We start from the raw sequence: 19,860 nt of genomic DNA on the forward strand, positions 1-19,860 counted from the left end.
TTACTTGCCAGGTTGGATAACATGGATGTGGGTGTCATGTCCAAGGTCACACCATGAATTAATGTCAGAGATGGGATTATTATTACTTATTATGGGCAGGCTGGTGATCACACCTATGCTTAAATCTACAGCTTCTATTACAAAAGTCTGCTTTTGTGTTTGTGCATGCCAAAATAAAACTGCTTAGTATAAAATTCCTGAGCCATACAAGCAGCCTCATACTTGGAGTCAGGCAAAGCAGTCTGGGCTCTTGATTTCTTCATTTTGCTAGTGGCAGCTCCTGACTCCTGCTCCTGGGGTCATGGCACTGTACCTCTCTGAGATAAGAGTTACCTCCAGAGAACATTCCTCTCTTCTAAAATGAGTCCTGAAAGAATTTTTTTTGCACATATACTCACTGGTGGAGTTAGGCAGAGTGGGGTAAAGGCATTAGTTCAAAAAGGCAGGTAAGTGGGCAAAATTCAGTGTTACCAAGATTGCATGTCTCATCTGCTTCGAACTCAGGCAATCTCTTTGATCCTTTTGGCACTACCAACCACAAAAGGTTTTATTGTTGTTAAGTGAAGCCTGCTTAGCTTTGTAAGGACTTATTTTGGTAGATTATGAGGGTAGATTTAGTTTTGGACTGAAGAAGCCTTAGCATGATCCAAAACCAGCAGCTAAAGCACACTGAACAAGTATTTCAGCCAAAATGGGAAAGGGCAGAGATGGGGCCATGAAACAGCTGCTAAGAGCAGTGGCCTTTTGTGAGCTGTGATATTTGCTTGGCATATAAGTGGAGGAGTGAAGAAGAAATTATTTCTGCTTTTCCAAATTTGTTTGTACTCTGAAAATACATCCAGCACTCCCTCTGGCTTAAGAGTCACCACTCAGTTTCTCTTCACTCAGGGCACTTCATTTGTCAGTGCAGTGTCATCGAGTCTGCAAAGTGAACCCTAAGACATGGGGCCATTAAATCGGCACAGAAAGGCAGCCTGAGGACTGGATACATTTCCCTCAGTGTGAGTGTGACAGAGGATAGAGAGAGGGAGAAATGGAAAATCTTCCTAGGTTTTCCATGCAAAGTTTCATTTTAGAGGTTTTGGAGAGAATTGGGTGTCTGAATTTTCAAACTCAGGCTCATCTGTATCATTTACCCAAATGCAGCATTGTTTGCTAGGGGAAGAACTCCTGCCTGTGCTCTGAGCTCTGACAGCCACCAGGTCCAAGGGGTACAAGCTGTGGAGACTGGGCATGAGACAGAACACACACCTCAAGCACTTGGGATCAGAAACTGCAGGAAATTCACAGAAAGAAAAAAAGAAGAAATGCATCAAAGTCATTAAATACAATTTGCTTCTGTCTCAGAGAGTTCCCAATCCAAAACCTGTGGGAATTCAGAAAACTCTTCCGGGATGTATATATATATATTCAAAAGCACAAACTACTGACTAGAGGCAAGAAAATAAGCTAGGTTAACTTACATCTCACCCAAAAGAGTGAGTCAGCAGCAAGAGATAAGCACCTCCAGCCCTCATAGAGAGCACACAGATAACTGGCTTACACCAGATGCCAGCTTTTGATGGCAAAAACTGTGAGCAGTGAACTGCTGATGAGAGCATTCACGGAAAACACACGTGTCACAGGGCTGAGTGCTTCACTCTCTCTCAAGCCTGAGCATATCTTTGCAGCAAAGACATCTTCTTGGAGCTTCAGCTCAAAAAACAGGGCAGAAGGCAAAATAGGCAGAGATGAGGCCTTTGGAAATTATCCTGCTTTGCTCCTTCATAGGAAAGCATCTACATCTCACCTGTGCTCCATAGTCTGGGCACAACGGCGTCAATGAGGACAGCTCCCCACCAGGAGGGAGGTGGGGTTGGGATCCTCCAGGTATTCCCCAGGTGTGGAGAGGGTTGAGTGTGGAGTTTTATGTGCAGGTGTCTAACTTGGAAGGCACTGGTGTGAAGGGCCTGTGGCTGTGAAGGGCTAGAAGAAGCCAGCAGGCTGATGTCTTGCTAACGCAGCCAAATCCCCTACTCATAACAGCAAATGCTAATCCCATCTTTCTCACTCTGAGAACCTGAGTGTGGAGGGTTGACAAAATATTGACTACCAGCACAATCTCCACAGGTGCCCTCTTCCACTCTGGCTCTGCTGCTAAGTTTCTGGCAGTAAATATCGTATGTACAGAACCCACATCTAAATCCCCCAAATTAGATTAAAGGCTCAACAACATCATAACACAGTTTTAATTGCTGTGCTACCCCTACCATGGACACAAATGTCAGAACAGCAAGGACAGATTCCCATGAATATCTGTTAGTAGAGCTCTTCTTTTAGTAAACACATTACCAGTGCAAGCTGGTTAGGTTTTAGTTTGTTAAACCTATCCTGAACATTTACATTCTTCTTGGATGCCCACATTTCTGGCATCTTCTGTGACTTGCAGAGAATGGCAGGGCAAATCCTGATTGCGAGAGATTAGTGGCAAAACCTCTAACCTCACTGGAATGGATAGCTAATGGCACCTTGGTATGGTTTCCAAGGGAGCTGTGCTTTACAGCTTGCAGCATTTCCTTTCCATTTCTAAAGCACATTTGGACTCTATGATCTTAAAGACCTTTTCCAGCCTAAACGATTCTGTGATTATAAAGAAGCTCTTATTGTATATACACATCCCATTACCTTGGAGCATGGAACTGGTTGAAATTCTTGCTTTGCTTCCTGCTGTGCCTCAGTCATGGAAGCAGCAGGGCTGGTTCTGGGGCTAGAGCCCCTGGAAACAGCAAAGGGGTCTGTGCCAAGCAATGCCATCACTGCTGTGGGATAGAGAGCCTCAGCCCCCATCCCTTTTCCTAAAGGCTATGTCTCTGCTTCTGACAAGCTCCACAGGAATACCTCTCCTGTTAGCCTGCTACCCTTCTGTGCCTTGGAAGTGCTGGTCCCCTACATGTGGGGGCATTCCCCTGCCTGTCTCAAGGAAGAGGCACAGCTATTACCTGCTGCCAGGAGCACAGGATCAAGGCCTGTCACACTGCTGATGATTTAGCTTTCTGGTAACATCCTTTTCCTTTTTTCCTCACCAGTCCTTTCCCTGGTGAGGGTCCTCGAGAGTAAAGCAACATCCAAAATGAAACTGGGACAGTTTAACTAGCTGGACTAGTGTGGGGTAGCCAGCTTTAGAGAACATTTGCTCTTATCAGAGAGAAAAGCAGTAAAGTTTGCATTAGCAGATCTGTAATCCACCTTCTCAAATTTCTAGATTCAGTGTTCTGGAAGGCAACATTTACCCCAAGCTGGTCCCTGGTTGCTGGATGTGTACACCAGATCAAAAAATGTTCTGCAGTCAGACTGACACCTGGGGACTAGAGATGTCATTAGTGCCCAGAATATCCTGGACTGGGGCAGGTGAAAACCATAATTTATCCAGGTTGTTTCTGCAACATCATCCACACCTTTGAGTCATGCAAACAAAAAAATTCTGACATGAAAAGGTTGAGACTTTCCAGAGCTGTCAAAACATATGTCTTAACTACCCCTTTTTTGCTGCTTAAACAGCTTTTCATAACTGTTTATTGTTCTGGGAAATGTGAAAGGGCTGTTTACATGGTAGCTAAAGAAATGAGGCAAAAGGCTACTAGATCTAGGATGAGCAATACTTTCCCCAGGAATTCTGTGGTATACTTCTCTTATCTCCCTTACCCAAGTCTCTAGGCCATGCTCCTCACCCATGGTGCTTGGAAGCTAGGCATTTCTGCAGGGATAAAAGGAGATGTGTGAAAGTCATTTTCTGCCAGAGGCTTGAATCAGGCTGTCAAATCATGTTGCTCGGCAGAGGCTGAGGACATGCTGTTGCGGGCTTTTTAATGGTAGGATGAATGCCTCAGATGCCAACTACTCATTGGTTTGGAGTTAGAACCATAAAACTTGACTGGGATCCATGTCAAGCCATAAATCAGTTTGTCATGCCAAAAAGCCTGGCACACAGTTTGTGTTAGTGTCCAGCTTCTGCAGCTTGACCTACACTTGTTGTCCAAACTGCTCAGAGACGAGCTGGGAGGTGATGCTCTCTCCTAAAGACTATTTCTCAATCAGAGCTCTGAAGAAAATAAAGAAGAAGGAGATGAAGGGAATGAGGTGTTCTTCAGGACTGTGGAAGTAATAAATAAATCAGCAAAGGAGTTGAATCCCTCATCAAGTACTGCTGCTTCAGCCATGGGGAGGAACAATCCACAACTTCAGTTCAAAAGCACAGCACTTCTTCAGATGAGTATGTTGCTGTAGAGAGTCATTTGCCTGCACACAGAGGCTGCCTGATGCCTTACCTCTGTAAGGTTTTCCTTTTCTTCCCCTTAAAATAGTTCAACTTTGTACCAAGGACCATGTCTCTGCTACAACTTTCTCTGCAGAAATGCATTGAAATGCAGAGATGGATCCAATGTTGGCATGGAGGTAGGCAAGTTGTAACCCCACCTCTACACTGAACCTTGCTTGGACAGGTTTTCCTCCCCAGCCAGCAAGATTGTCTCCATGGGAGCTACTAGAAGAGCTTTTTTCCCACCTCAAACATCTTGCTTTTTTTTTTTTTTTGTTTTGTTTTTATTTATTATTTTTATTTTTATTTTTAATATACCAGTGTCCCCTTCACCCAACACCACACTTCCCTTGCAGCAGGAAGGGTACAACAAGCCCTAAGCAGAAAGTTCACCCCTGAGCTACAGTCCTGTTGCCAACACAGACTTACTTTGTGATCTTAGGCTAATCTCTGAAGCTGCTGTCTTTTGCAGTGAGGTGGCACTACAGCTTCCTGCATGAGGAGGTGCAGGGCAAAAACAAGGCAGGACACAAGACACAAACTACCCTGCAAGAGGGCTGCACACCTGGCAGGGACAGATGGACAGATGAAGGAGTGTTGGAGTTTGTGACATCCACAGAGCAGTCAGCACCTCTTAAGGTGTTTCTGTCAATCCCAAAGGCCTGACAAATAATCTGATTGATAAATTAGAGTTGCTCATATCTCAGACAAAATACTGAGCCCTGAAATATCTCCATCTCCTCGGGGTGCCTTGCAGCACCTCCTGAAGGCACTCCCAAAGGCAGCAAAATGATGGGCTGGCACTGCTCGAGAGCACAACAGCCCTTTCCATCGGGGCCCTCATGCAGCTCTAGCTGTGATGCCTTAAAAGGCTGCTGAGCACAGAGATGCTGCAGTCCTTATCTCCTGCCCATGGCTGCTGCTTTGGAGATATTGTATTTATAGCTTACCCACAGCACAGATGCCCAACTGTCTAATTACGAAACATGTAGTTTGGGCAATCCAATAAAGAGGCAAGGCTGTCCTGTCCTCTCTCATTCAAAGACTCATGAGCAGAGGCAGCACTGAGCTGCAGCAAGGTAAGATAGTGCCTTGTTTTGGTTTTCACTGTCTTTTGAGCCCTTTTCTCCTTTCCACTCACAATTTGCCATCACTTCCCTGGGCTCTGTGTAGACGTCTTGAGGGGAGTGCTGCTTTCTCAGGGGAAGAGTGGGCTTTAAGATGTTTGTTCCTCTCTTGCTGCCAGGACACATACAGAGTCTCTTTGTATTCCCAGTCTGCTGTTGGGAACCAGGTGCTAACTAACAGCTGCTCTTTAGTTTCTTCACTAATAATACACCGTCATGTTTTCATGTTCTCAAGGAGCACAACCATATCTAACTATAGTATAGACACTTCCCTGGTTTGAATGGCAAACTGAATTACTTCAGGCAGAAAGCTTTTCATTAGTTTTTGGAGTCTTTCTCCCCTCTATCAGCATTTTCTTCTTTATGTTGAATGTTTGGAAAATGAATAGATAGTGGGGAAAAAAAGTGGACACGCAGAAGGAACATTTTACTGTTTTTCTTCATTCAGACCATTTTTTAGAGGCCATGAAAGAAAAAAAGGAAAATTGCAGGTGATGCTTGCTGATTTCACATTTTAAACAATTACTTGCTATGGATTACAGCAGCTGAGGGAAAAGGAAAAAGAAGACAAAGCACTGAATCATAACTGTGTGTCAAAGCAGGAATTCATCAAAACTAGCCCGTAAAATTGCAGTAGCAATAACTGCCAAATGCCAATTATCAGGATATTGATATATTAAATTACTTATAACCTCATCTCATGAGAGCATTAATTTTCAAATGAAGCCAATAAAAGAACTCCTCTTAGGAAAAATAAGATTATTTGTGCATGTGCATACATTTTGTTTGGATGCATTTACAGATACATTTTTATTATAAATATTCTTATAACCAAAAACTTTTAAATCCAAGGATCACAAAATATGACACAAAGGTAAGAAATATTAATTTACTTTTAGCCTAAAAGCTAAAGCTATCACACATTGCACTAGAGTTTGTTTACTATTCCATTATTCAAGAACTTAAATGAAAGAAAGGTTGTTTCAGATGATGAAAAAATGGACTCAGGATCCTTGGTACCCTGAGGAGCAGGACCCCCTTAGACCTGACCCAAAACCAGTGCTTGTAGGAAGGGAGAGGCCACTTCAAAGATCTTGGGATTGAGGTCAGATGCTGGGTGAGGATTTCAAAGGCAGGAATCAGATGCTTACTTTGTCTAAAGCTGCTGGAGATGCACTGACTGAGGATGTGTTCACATTGGTGCAATTGGTGCAGCACTTTGGTCTGGTCCCAGGGCTGTCCTGGGGGGAATGCAGCCCTGGGGCTGTGCCCAGGCCATTACACACTCATGGCCTCTGAAATCAAGTGAACACATCCAAAACACGTCCTAGGGATAGGATTTGCTCTCAGGCCATGCCCAGGAGGGAGAGCCCTATGTGTCTGGTCAGCAGACCAGTATGGGTGAGTGAATCTCAGTGCCTGGGAGCATCCTGGAGTCCTGTTTGATTTATCAGTAAAGACATGGCCTCTGAGGTTGCCTCCATGTATCCAACATCACCTGTGACAGGTACTCACTGCCGTGGTTGATGTCCTCAGGTAATATGTCATGTCTGGCTTAGCTCTCCAGGGTTGTGCTGGTGTGGGCTGTGACAGTGTAGATAGTGCTTAGACAACATGCTTAGGGACAAGTTTGCTCCAACTTTCATGTCAAGAACAGCACATGACTTAAGTAGTAGAACAAAGTAATGTAAAATACCACATTATCTGCACCCTCACTTATCTTGGGGCTTACTCTCCCCATGTGGGTGCCTCAGAAGGGCTGCAGACACTGCAGCCAGCACCTCACTCCTCTCCCTGTTCTCCAGCCATAACCATCTGGCCTCTGCACCGTGGTCTGGTCAGACCTGCACAGAGCTCCCACCTTCTGCTCCCCAGCACTGGTGAGATGAGTTTCCTGTTACCTGGAGCCCAAAGGCAGCCTGTTCCACCAGAGATTGCAGTGTTTTAGAGGGACACCAGTGGGACACGGTAGCTGCCTTCACTTGCCTGGTTATTACAAGAGCTTGCTATTAAGCTAAACAGATGAGCTTCCACAGTAAATTGTGCAGTAAAGAAATTGTGTACAAAACTAACATTTTTTAATAGTAGTAGTCTCACTTCTTGCCTACTAGAAATTTTCTCATGTCCTCAAGTTTTTTGCCTGTCTTCCAAGCCTCAGGCTAAAACAATAAAAATGAGAAAATCATCCCGGTTGGGCACTTAGTGTTAAAATATTGCAGCCACTGGTGTATTGACAGTATTCCCTTTTAAAAACAAGAAGCAGAAGCAGCATTCAAATCACGTACAGCAAAACATTAGCTTTTTAAAAAAACTGTGTTGGCCAAAAGACTTTAGCTGGAACAAAATGCAGGAAAACATACATAGTAATGCTGTGATTTTTCATGGGATTTGAATTTAAAAGTGAAATTAAACAAAAAGACCCAAAGCCTGTTTCCAAAGTGAGGCCATTCTAAAGGCAATCTCCAACAATAGTACTTTGTTCTTACCTAGCATTTAAAAATATGATTAATGGATGAATAACTTTACTTTCCCCCTTGCAAACAAGCAGCCATCAGAACAAGGCAGACTTTTGACTGCAGCTGGCAAGAGGCTGTGAGGGGGCAGCCTCATTCAAACACTTCTTTAATACAGAAAATGTAAAAGGCTATTTTACAAGGAAGAAAACCAGAGAAGGAAGTGGATGTGAATACTGACTTGGGGGTGAAATCCTGGCCCCACAGATATCAATGGGAGTTCTCTCAGATGCATCCACAAATTATTTTAACAAAACCCAGATCTCTTTCTTTTCCTTCTAATTTTAATAGTACCAAACTTGTGTAGATTTGTACCACAAAATTGCATTTGCATATTTTTCCTTCTTTGTGTGTTGTCTAATCAAACCACAGACACTCTGACACAGTTGTTTTTCAGTGAGATGAATTATTACTGACTGCAATATTTTATCTTTGTCTTTATATCACAGTGAGTACAGTTTCATGCTAATAAATCTCAGGCTGTTTCAACAATGTTCATCATCTAACACTGATCAGCTTTGAGAAGCATAGGTCATATTGCACAGAGTCCTAGTTTTTCTGAAAGCAGCTGGAGCAATTTTGCCTGGTTTTGCTCAACTCCCTCTGACAAACATAGAAGAAGGACTACCACAGATATTTCAAAGGGATCTATCAACTTCAGAAAGCTCAAAAAAATTCTGCTGCATGTTAATTTACTGGCTACTATTAAAACATGCTTACCAAAAATTAGTGAAACTGAAAGAGCTAGAAGAAAAAATATTTTCCCTCAATTTCACTTCATATTTTCAGTAATATTTTTATGAAGCCACTTATACAGGTTCTCTTTTATATAATATTCTTTCTTTTTCCTGCAGTGTCTGTGGAACTCCCATATCACAACAAATTAGTTAAACTCTCCTTTAAAAAATTCTCCTTTAAAAAGGAAAATAAGTGCTTTGTCATGAGAATAAAATGGGCACATAAGTGGGGACAGAAGCTCTCTCACACACTCCATAAACAAAGCTAGTGGGCTTTCAGATCAGCATATTCCCTGTCAAGCTGAACAGATTTTCACCAAGGTCTTCCTAGAAATTTGCATTCTTTCTGTAGGAGGGAAGCATTGACATCATTGACTAGTGCTCCTTTTTGGTAGTCTGTGGCTAGGGAAGCAAAGCCCAACATGCCTGGAGATTATCATATGAAAACAAAAATACCTGCAAGCCATAGATGCCATCACACAGAAGCCCATTATTCTGTTATTTATCCCATTTTTAAATGCTTGGTATCCTAATTCCCTATGCATGGTTTTCATTGCAACACATCTCCCTGCCTCCAGCGCTGGGTGTAGAAGGCAGCAGGACACTCAGGGGCTTAGAACACTAATTATCATACAGAGAGAGATACAGCATGGCACTTTTGGTACAGAACAACAACAGAGAGGAAGTTCTCAGAGCAAACTCTGTTGTACTTTTCAGCTCCACATAAAAGCCCCAGTGAGGAATTTGTGTAAGCACAGGTTAAACACGTTATGTGTTATGTGCTTGCATAGCCTGTGTTTCATTGGTGAGTATTTCTTCTCTCAACATCCTTTTAGGGGAGAGAAATAGCACTTTTTTCTAATTCAGAAAAAATAATTGAGGGTTTTCTAAGGACTGGAGCTGAGGCCAGCCATGCTTCCTTTCTGCCTTTTTGCCCTGTGTTTATTAGGGTGGATCTGCAGCTTCCTGAAGGAAAGAGCAAACAGTACTGGGTCCAGGGCAAGCTCACAGAGAAAGCTGGCAGGAGACGCAGTGTGGCATGGCTGTGGAAGTGCTGCAGGCACTCAGGCAGAGCAGTCTGCCTTCCTCACAGGTCTTCCTCTGCTTTCTCCTACAAGTGAAGTCTGCCAGTGCTGTGTTTACTGCCAGACAGGCCAGCCCCTTCCCCATGTTTTCTGCTGGATATCCAAGTGTTAGAAACTGTTCCTTGCAAATGAGGAGTCTGCGTTCCTGGAAATCCTTCTAGATATAAGGAAGAGTCAGCATCATTGTGGACAGGCTCTTCAGGGACACACAGATGGGCAGTGCTCAGTCATGCCAGGCATTTACATTCTAGCAACCCAGCCCGGACTCACTGGACTTTATGGTTAGACATTAGGGACAAACAAAAGGACTAGCACTGCTTCATAATGCAAGTTCTGACTCCTCTCTAAGAATTCATAAAAATACTTATCTTCCAGCAAGAGACACTTCATCTCCAAGATAAGCCCTTGGTACAAGTTTTTCTTTCGTTTTCCTCACAACGTTTGAATTTCATTCACATTAAGACAGCAACTCCACTAGACAGCCATGGGAATATAAACTTGGCAGGAACAAACACAATCCATATTGCTATCAGGCTGACAATGGTTGGTATATTTTTTCAGCTCTGTGTGAAGTGGTAGACATGAAATTCACATCAGCAACCAAATGATTACTTTAATCCTATTATTTAAAGGGCCTGAGCACTTATAGGGTTCAAAGTAAGCACAGGCCTAAGAAGATCAACAGCAAGGACTCTACTTCAAAGTGCACAATCTAAGCTCATGTACTCAATCATAATATATGTCTGAGCCTACATCTCAGACTCTCTCAGTTTATCTGTATTATATACAAACAGTAGTTGAGAAGAAAAATAATTGTTACCATACAGAAGGATCTTTCTACAAATCAGGACATCCCCAGTCATGGTCAGAATGGGTGACTGTTTCTACTTACATCAAAATATTATGAGTCTGAAGTAATTTGGGAAGTGATTTGCAACTGTATTCTTCTTTTGTATATTAGGCAAGTTGAAGGGTTTGGGAATGATAGGGCCAACAGATAACCAGTCCTTGAGCAAGAGATGGCTGTAACAGAAGAGGCAAAATGATCTCTTTTTTTTGCTCCTGTGTTCATTGTGAGGAACTTGGAGAGCTTCCTGCAGTCGAATGCTTCCTTGTGGGTATTATCAGAGGATCTATTTCAAACTGAAGTGTCTGTAGAAGAGGTATGGAGCAAATAAACAAAATGAATAGGGAGAAAATTTTACAACCAGATGGTGTTCATCCAACAGATTTAAAGGGACTGAAGGATGAATTAGCTGAATTAATAATAACAGTCCATGGCCTCTTATTTAAAACAGACTTAGAACTGAGCACCTGAATGTATCCAATACAGCATCAGCCTTTTCAAATTCTTCTAAGAGAAAATGGGAGAAATAGAGCCTGGTAAAACTGACAAATTTAGTAGAAATCACAACTAGGGTAGAGAAGATGGGCAAACATTATACACTGGGAGAAATTCAATATACCTTGGTAAGGAGAAATCTACAAATCCATGTTCTACAAATCCATCAGGTTCCTGTAAGTTGATAAACAGCATGGAGATACAGGAGAATCTTTGGTTGACAGCATCTGCCTATTTGTCCTTTTCCATGTATTCAATAAGGGCTTTCACCACAAAACCCTAAAAACACCTAAGCAGTAATAGGATAAGAGGGAAGATATTTGCATGTATGGCATAAAATCAATTGAAAGATAGGTTTTACAGTAAAGAGATTAATAGGACATTATTAGCGGGAATTCTTCTAAGACTGAGAAACCAGATGAGAGAAAAGAATCGTAGGCAAATACATGAGTGGGCACTAGAACAGCAACTTATACTGAATGTAGATGAGCATAAAACAGTGAACATGGCGGGGGGAATGGAACTTTAGCTATAAAGTAATGGTTCTGAGATGTTTAGCTGGGTGTGAAATTTTAGGTTATATAAGTTTACAAAAAAAAAAAAAAAAAAAAAAAAAAACCAAAACCTATGCAGCCAAAATGCAAATTGAATGTTAAAGTTTTGGCCAAGTCACCTGAAAAACTAAATTGTCATATTGAAAAAGTTTGAGGAGGAATGATAAAACATGAGAAGTACCTTTCATACAGACTGAACAGGCAGACTCCCTGACCTAGGAGAGATGGCTGAGGGCAGATATGATAAAGATTGACAAAGACATGAACAACATGTTCATATGAATAAAGTTTCTCATTATATCTCCAAAGGTAAGACTTAGGAGACCTCTGATGAAACTAGTAGGTAATATGTTCAAAATTAACACAAAGAAGATGATTCTTCAGCAACACAGAGTAGAGCTACCTACTCATCAACTTTGATCTTAACCTCCTGGCAACTGTGAATTTCCTTTCAGGCAATCAGGAGGGAACTGCAAGTTCATGAAAGTGATATTCAGTATGAATACTGCCTCCAGGTTAAGAAATCCCCAAGCCAAAAGTTGCTGGAGGCTGGCAGAGTATTATGAAGAGATATCATTACATTCTCTTCTCACTTTCTTCCCAAGATATTTCCCAAGAGCAGCATAACAAATTGGAGGAACCCTGCTTTCAGTGATTCTCATATTGCTATGGTGTGATCTGAATAACTACAAATGACATGTTCTGCCTGACACTCCCTTCCTTCCTTCCTTCCTTCCTTCCTTCCTTCCTTCCTTCCTTCCTTCCTTCCTTCCTCCCTTCCTCCCTTCCTCCCTTCCCTCCTCCCTTCCCTTCTTCCCTTCCCTCCTTCCCTCCTTCCCTTCTTCCCTCTTTGGAGGTTGTGGAGTCCTAATCTTAATCCTAAAAATTCAAATTAGACAGTGATCTGCCAGGAATGACTTGGACATTGTCACTTCTGCCTCGGAAATTAGCTAGGTAAGTTCGTAAGGTGTCTGACAGCTGCTTAGTTCTTCAAACCTGGATTTGCTCAGAAGTTCCTGAGGCCTCTGGCTGTCTGATAAAGTGAAATGGTAGTCTTAAATGTTGCTGTTGGATACTTCCAGAGGGTGATAACAGTGCAGGGTGATCAGGAGTGCAGGTAGATAAAGTGCTAAGGGGAGCAGAAGCAAATTATACATACAGAAGTAAGGTTATGGAGAAGAAGCCATGAGCAGTGAGGCAGTGGGGGGAGAAAGGCTGTGGAAAGGGGATTTTGCCTAAAAATGCTGAAGTGTGCTGCTGGGAACACCACAGGTAATGGGAGCTATTTTTTACAGAATAGCAAGTCTCTGGTGCTCTCAGAAACAGAGAGTCATTAATTTCTTGGAAGAATCACAGCGTGTTTGTTTCATGCATCTATAATAGGGAAAGATAAATCATTATTATACTAAAATTAATAAATCCTTAATTAAAGGGTAGTATTTGCCAGCTCAGAAGACCAGCAATTACTGCAACCTCTGTAGTAATTTGACATCCCAGATTGCATCTTCAGGGGTAGGGAACCCAAAAGGCTCTTCCCATCAGTTATATTCAGGCCCCACATGGCAGTCAAGTTGAATCCAGAGGAAAGGAAAGAAGCAAGAGCTCCTCTGCATAGGTCCTTGCACTATTATCATTTAGAGTCATATGGAGACCCCTTACCCGTTATTGAGGTTATCTCTCTGTCCCAAAGCACTTCTGAAGACATGCCACTAAGATCTCTACCCTTGGTTACAGATGAACAAACCATGGAGCTGTTAGTGAACACTTAGAAGTCAAAGTGTGAAAATGGCAAAGTCCAGAATGTTTCACAATAGTTTCCTTAAAATTAAAGGTGCCATCCTTTCCTTAGTGAGGGGAAAGAATGAGAAAGAATGCTAGGGAAAGTAGGGAAAAGATTGTATTCCATAAGAATTGTTGTCTTCCACTCTCTTTGTTGCAAATCTTCAATATTTCTTCAGGCAGTTCATGGCCTGGTGAGGGCAGTTCAGGGTGGCTGCTCCACATGGTATATGGCATAGGTACAGGCAGCTACTGCTTTGGGGAGTTGTTTGATGGGCTGCCCTTATCCTGCAATGGCCTGTATGGCTTTTTTTTTTTTTTTAAATCCATGAGGTCCTGGGATAGATTTTCTGACAATGTGGCTTATCCAGTGAATGACCTGTTGGTCCTGTAACATGGTGCCTCAGCTTTCCAAGATTTTGGAAACCCATCTGTCAACAAGAAGGATTTTCCTTAGCAGATACCATTCCTTTTATCCCTGGATTGATCCTTGAAGCTTCCTCTGGTGTTCTGTCTGCTTCTACAAGCACCACTGCACTTCTCTGTGATCAAATTGTGTTCTTCTGCACATCAGTGATAAAACCTGTTTGTCTACTCAGCTAGGAGAGAGGAAAGCAACAGAAAAAAAGGACACAGCTTGTCTTTCTGCTTGGCTCATCCATTGCAAGCCCTCTCCTACATCTCAATTGTCCACAGAGGGAAGGGTATGGGAGCAATTACACAGAAAGTGACAGACCACGGGTGTCTCACTGCCATATTCACTTTGGGACACCTCTTTTAGGACATAGATTTTTCTGAATGAAACAGGGGCTCACTGGGTCAAAAGTCCTGACTAACTAAAAAAAAAGTAACGAAATCTGTGTCCAGACTGACCATAATGGTCTAAAATGCTTTTGCCTCTATCCCAGACTATGCTATCACAGAGATACACTTGTATTTGAGTCTCAGTCATCTGTCTTATCATATACCATCATATTATCCTTCTAAAGATAACTTTACCTATGAAAATAGAAGTGCTTTGATGCTACTGAACCATGGCACCTTTCTCAAAATTACTGAAGAAAATTGTTTAACACTGCATGTGAAAACTATTCAAACATATTAAGAAATTAAACATGAAAGTGGGTTTTTTTTTCAGATTAGATTGGAGTTTCTAAACCACTAATGTTTCTACATTGATTTAGGCTAAACATCAATAATAGAAGTCTTGCATCGTCCCAAAGCAGACAGACTTTCTCTTTGTGCTTTGACTGGGGTGGTTTTAATGGGTTGTCCAAAGATGTTTGTTATTCCCTCATCAGAATCTGTGAAATTCTGATACTTCTTACCTGATGGGTCTTTCTACTTGAGGTTCAAGTCTCCTAGAGAAAGAAAGGAAGATCAGAATATTGCACAAAATCTTGTGACTTGGAAACTGAATTGGGAAAGAAACTACATGCTGAAAATATCTTTTTATCCTTTGCAAATTCCTCACAATCTTAGGGAAAGTACATATCTGTGAGCATTTTATGAGAATGAAATTTCAGGAAGATTTAATATTGCCTAGCTGTTATTTTAGGTTTAATGAACTAAAATGCAACCTCTGCACTAGTCTACACTCCTTCCTAAGTCATAGTGCCAAAAATAGCAGCTCTCCTAAATGCACCCTCTCATATTCAATTGAAGCTTGTGCTACACAGATTCAAGCATCAAAAAGGGGATTCGTTAAATTCTGATAAAGCAACTTAACAGTTTCCAGGATAAATTGGTGGAGTAAGGAATCAGCCTGTGGCTTAGCCATTTTCAAACCTCAAAGAGTATATTTTCCCCTCCCCTGCTCTCTCAGAGACATTATATTTCTCATGTCTCAAACTGGGGGAAATAAAAATACTCCACTTCCAGCTGCCTCTTTCCACTACTTTTCTTTGTTCATTCTTTTCAGCCAGAAAAGGAGATAAGTGCTGAAATTATAGTTATTCCAGCATCAGCCCAGTAGCTGAAGTGAGACTTATGAAGGCTTAGTAAAGTCATTGAGAAATCCTGCTATGAGAATGGTACTGTTTCCACCTTTTTTACCCATATGGAGGTACAGCACTCTACACATAGAATTAACCTGTTAAACACACAGACCACTGAAGAACAAGCAATATATGCTATATAATTGCTATACACATGAGGAAAATATAAACCATAGGATATGGTACTTGCATTTCCATTCTTGGTTTAGGCCCCCTGTTGGAAGCACTGCCCCTGTTTTCATTGCATTGACTCCTCTGGAGCCTTGAAGATGCCTGATCTCTGCTGGGTTCTTCAGAGAACCACTGAAGTAAAAATAAAGTATAAAATATACCTATTGAAAAGGAAGTAGGTTACATAAGTTAGTGAAAGGGCCTCTGCCCTTTCCTCCCCATCTCTCTGAAAATTAATGAAATTTGTGGCTCTCCCACCCAGCCACACCTGTTGGATTTGATTCTGGTGGGAAAGAGACTGGGGAAGGTTGCCAGTCATTGATGAATATTTACTTGCCAGATAAATTTGGAGTGAGTGGTCCTGAAGGAGTGGCAAGAGGTCTGACATTCCCTGTACCTTCCCTAGTAGTGTTTGATGAAGTGCATATGCCTCATCCTGGGATGAGGAAAGGTGCTGCCTGGTGACCTTCACCATCCCTTTCACAGCCCCACACAGTCTTGATGTGGCTGCTGAGTGTCCAGTCCCATAGTGAACCCACAAATCAATGGGTTTTAAATCAGCAGAGGCTCTTCTGCCTTCAGAAGAGTCAGAGGTGTTATATTAAAATATTAAAAAATTCCCTTATCTTCCTTAAGTCAACCCAGACCTGCAACAGATAAACTAAATCATTTTAGCTGGAGCCAGTATATATTTAAACTTATAATTGTGAGAAACACTTGTCTTGTATGACCACAGGGATCATCAAAAAAATTTGTCAGACTTGCTGCAGTAGCTGTCAATGGACAGATGGGGAAATAAAAATATCATGGAAATTGAAAAAAACACATTCAGAATGTTTCATTTGTTTAGAAATGCTTGGAATCAAATAGCCCAATTCTAATTACCTTGAAGGCCTTTTTCCTTTTTATGTACACTACTAAATCAGAGCTGAGGTAAGAACAGTAACTAAGATGGAAATAAATTATTATTGTATTATTGTTGCCTATTATATTTCTTTTTCTTGAGCCAGGTCTCATAAGCTCTGAAAAGAAATATAATACACCCAAGGATAGCTCAGCTATTATTTTGGGGGCATAAAATAAGCAGGATGACGTCTGCTGCAGTGTTAGAAACAAAAAGGTTTAATAAAAGGCAAAATAACAAACAGAAAAACCCGAGGTGCAGAGGTCTGCTCTTGGTAAAAACACCTCACAAAAACTTTTAGCTCTTTTGTTCTCTTCTTTTTTTTACCTAATGGTTCAGGCGGGACTTTTTGGCTTCTATCCAATTAGCTGTTCTCAAGTTTTTGGCGAAGTTCCTGAGGTCCTATGAGGTGGCTTTTCACCTCATTGTTGAGATAAATTTCTGGGCTTCTTTCCTTTTTTGGGGGGACAGAGGATAGTTTTGCCACTCTGTCATTAGGGGGCACACTCCTACAGTTGCCACTGTGCAGTAGTTTAACCTAAAAGAGAGAAACTATTACTCCTATTATATTTATGGTCTAGCGAGTCCTTTGTAAATTTCCTAGCAACTCACACATGAGTTTGCCTGTCCTGAGCTTTATATTTACAGACAGTGAAGCTAATGAACATAGAGATTAAATGTCCTGTCCAAGGGCATCCAGGAAGTCACTGATGGGTCTGGAAACCCAATCAGTAGCTCTCCCAAGATATAGATGCAGCTCCAAGGTAGCTCATGGGTTCAATGAAAAATTTTCACTCCCTGGTTTAATTAATTTTGCAGTACCACTGCAAATTCAAGGAAAAAGTCAGGGACTCCCCACGTGGCTGGGGAGTGCAGCAGCATTGATTTAAATAAGATTTAATTGCCATGGCATCCTTAATCCTGTATGCCCGTTGTCAGCCCTCCAGGACATGATGCCTGTTTTGAAAACTCAACAGCAAAGGCTGGATCAACTGACAAACAGATCATTGATGGTCATCAAAATAACTCACATCTGCAAAGGAGAGTTGGCTTCTGATAGAAGAACTAGGAATGGCCCTTCCCCACCATTTTATTCTGTGCTTTTCTAGATTTGGAGTAACACTGAGACCTGCTAACACATTTCACCCTATCTGGGTGCATAAGAGGACAGCAAGTACAGGGCAGGGCTCTGGCATAAGTTTGTCTTGCAGGAGAAACTCTTATCTAACCCATGTGCACATCTACACCACTGCTCAGGCACATGCCAGAGCCAGTACCAATACTGGACTACCTGGCATCTTCTGGGTGCAAAACAACAGCAAAACTCTCTCGGGATAATGGGCTTTACATATTTATCCTTCTGGTTTCCCTTAAGGTTGAAAGCACCTCCCTTTGGCAAGCACTAGTCATTACTGAAGAATTACCCTGAAATGCCTCTCCAGCCTACCCCTCAAGCTGCAGAGAGCAGCTCTCCCATGTGCTTCTGATCCAAATTCTTCCCTCTGGGAGGTTTCCCAGGACCCTCATTGTTTTGATTAGCAGAATGTGTGTCTGCTAGAATGGTTGATAAATGAAATTGGATTTTGTAGCAGAAAAAGTAGCTCCTGATATAGTAGGATTAATAATTCCCCCTCTTCTTATCATGTGCACACTGGCCAGGCTCTCGACTAGGTACTGAGCATGTGCTGAGACAATCTGTTCCTTTGGCTTTCTCTTAGAAAAAGATGGTTGGTTTTGGTTTCATTGATTTCCCCTGCTTTTGTTCATTTTCCTCCTGATTATGGGGAAGCTTGTCAAGAAAGAAGGGTGGAGAGAAACTAGACTGGGATCTGAATGCTCATAAAGAAATGCCTGCACACGTGGTCTTTGCAAAAATGTGCACCTCTCCACAAAGAAGGAGACAGGTTGTTTCATTCTTCTTTGGCAAGACGCTCAGCAGGCAAAATGACCAAAGCAAATGAAGCTTCATATCAGTTTCAACCAAGGATTTTATTCTCTCAGCCAGGTGAAGAGCCATACAAATGTTTGGGCTCGACTTGCTGTAAAACCTCTCCTGCAAAGAGCGAGGTCTGGGATTTAGCAAAGCCGTTATTAATAAGCATCAGGGGTTTAGAGAAACAAAGGCTGGAGGAGGGGAGAGGGAGCCTTATTTTAGGAAGGGGGCCAAGAAAGACAAGATGTTTAGCAGGGGGAAGTATTGACACCCTTGGAATAGAGAAAGTGTCGAATGCCAGCTGCAGAGCGCCTCAAAGAATGAGAGTCTCCGATGCTTTTGTCTCCTTATATGGTAAAATGATAGCGAGGGGTTTCACTAGGCTGGGGAAGGCAGCAGCCTCTTTCCACACGCTGCCTGCGGAGCTGCGGTCGGCGGAGCCGCTCTTCGCAGGCAGCAGGAAGCGCCGGCTGGCTGCGCAGCCCTGCGCTGCGGGCAGGCCAGCGTGCTCTTGGCACGTTTGTTAATGGACGTGACCCCCTGTCCCCGGTCCAGGAGGTGGCATTAACTGCCCGCTGCTGCTCTGTAAGTAAACATCCCTTTTTTCCCCTTCCCCCGCACTAGCCACGGAACACATCTTTGGAGGTGTCGCTTTAAACAAAGGGTGCAGAGAGGAGGAGAGGGTTGTTTAATACCCCTGTGGGTTGCTGGGGAATCATGCGAGGAGAGATTGCCGGTCCCCCTTTCTCCCGAGTGCACGGGCAGGGGTGTGAAGAGGACAAAAAGACAAATTTCTTATCGCAGCAATTACTGCTGCACGTCCGTCAGTAAAGTGACACATCAGCGAGCTGATGAGACGCTGGGTCTTTTCATGTGTAACTGTTTTTAATGACTGTATTGTGCTGCGTGTGTAATCCACCGGGGAAGTGATAAAAAGTAGAAGATGGGGTCTTAGATTCCTTACACCTCCGTGCACTTCTGCTGCCGAGCTCAACAAAGGAGCATTTTGGTACTGTAGCAAAAGCAGATGCACATGAAACAAAGGTAGCCTCTCCTCTTTGCAGGCAAACAGCGTGGATAGATTGCGTGTGGGGAAAACGCGGAGCCATTGGCATTGCGTTTCTTTTTTTTTTTTTTTTTTTTATGTGGAGAGAATAAATTAGACTACAAATCCCAATTATTAGCTCTGAAATCCTTCTTTTTGTGCTTCTCTCTGTGTGCGTGTGAGTGCAGCCACAATAACCCAGTCCTTACTGTATGTTAATGTGGATTTCTCTGTGTATGCAATAAAGGAAATACTAACTTTTGTCTGCATTGATGGCTGTTCTAACTTTTCACTCCCCCCCAAAGGATATGGCTTTTATTTAGTTGACCAAATACCTGCATATTCCAGCTTTGCTGAGTACACGAGACAGCAAATGTTA

General features: G+C 42.4%; 1 protein-coding gene across 3 annotated transcripts in view; it reads left to right on the top strand.

Annotated features, from left to right (window-relative positions):
* The first annotated feature begins 5,280 nt into the window (after positions 1–5,280).
* Positions 5,281–19,860, top strand: part of FHL2 (four and a half LIM domains 2) — a 37,258-nt gene continuing 22,678 nt past the window's right edge. For 2 of the 3 annotated variants that reach the window (XM_041418114.1, XM_041418116.1), the window contains exon 1: positions 5,281–5,373. The gene's annotated coding sequence lies outside the window, so the exon portion shown is untranslated. Of the gene's footprint in view, positions 5,374–18,849; positions 19,022–19,860 lie in introns of those variants that run through there. The other variant, XM_041418115.1, reaches the window with a different exon arrangement.

This window comes from Onychostruthus taczanowskii, unplaced genomic scaffold (assembly GCF_017590055.1).
Source record: "Onychostruthus taczanowskii isolate IOZ18803 unplaced genomic scaffold, ASM1759005v1 scaffold58, whole genome shotgun sequence".
NCBI classification, from domain to species: Eukaryota; Metazoa; Chordata; class Aves; order Passeriformes; family Passeridae; genus Onychostruthus; species Onychostruthus taczanowskii.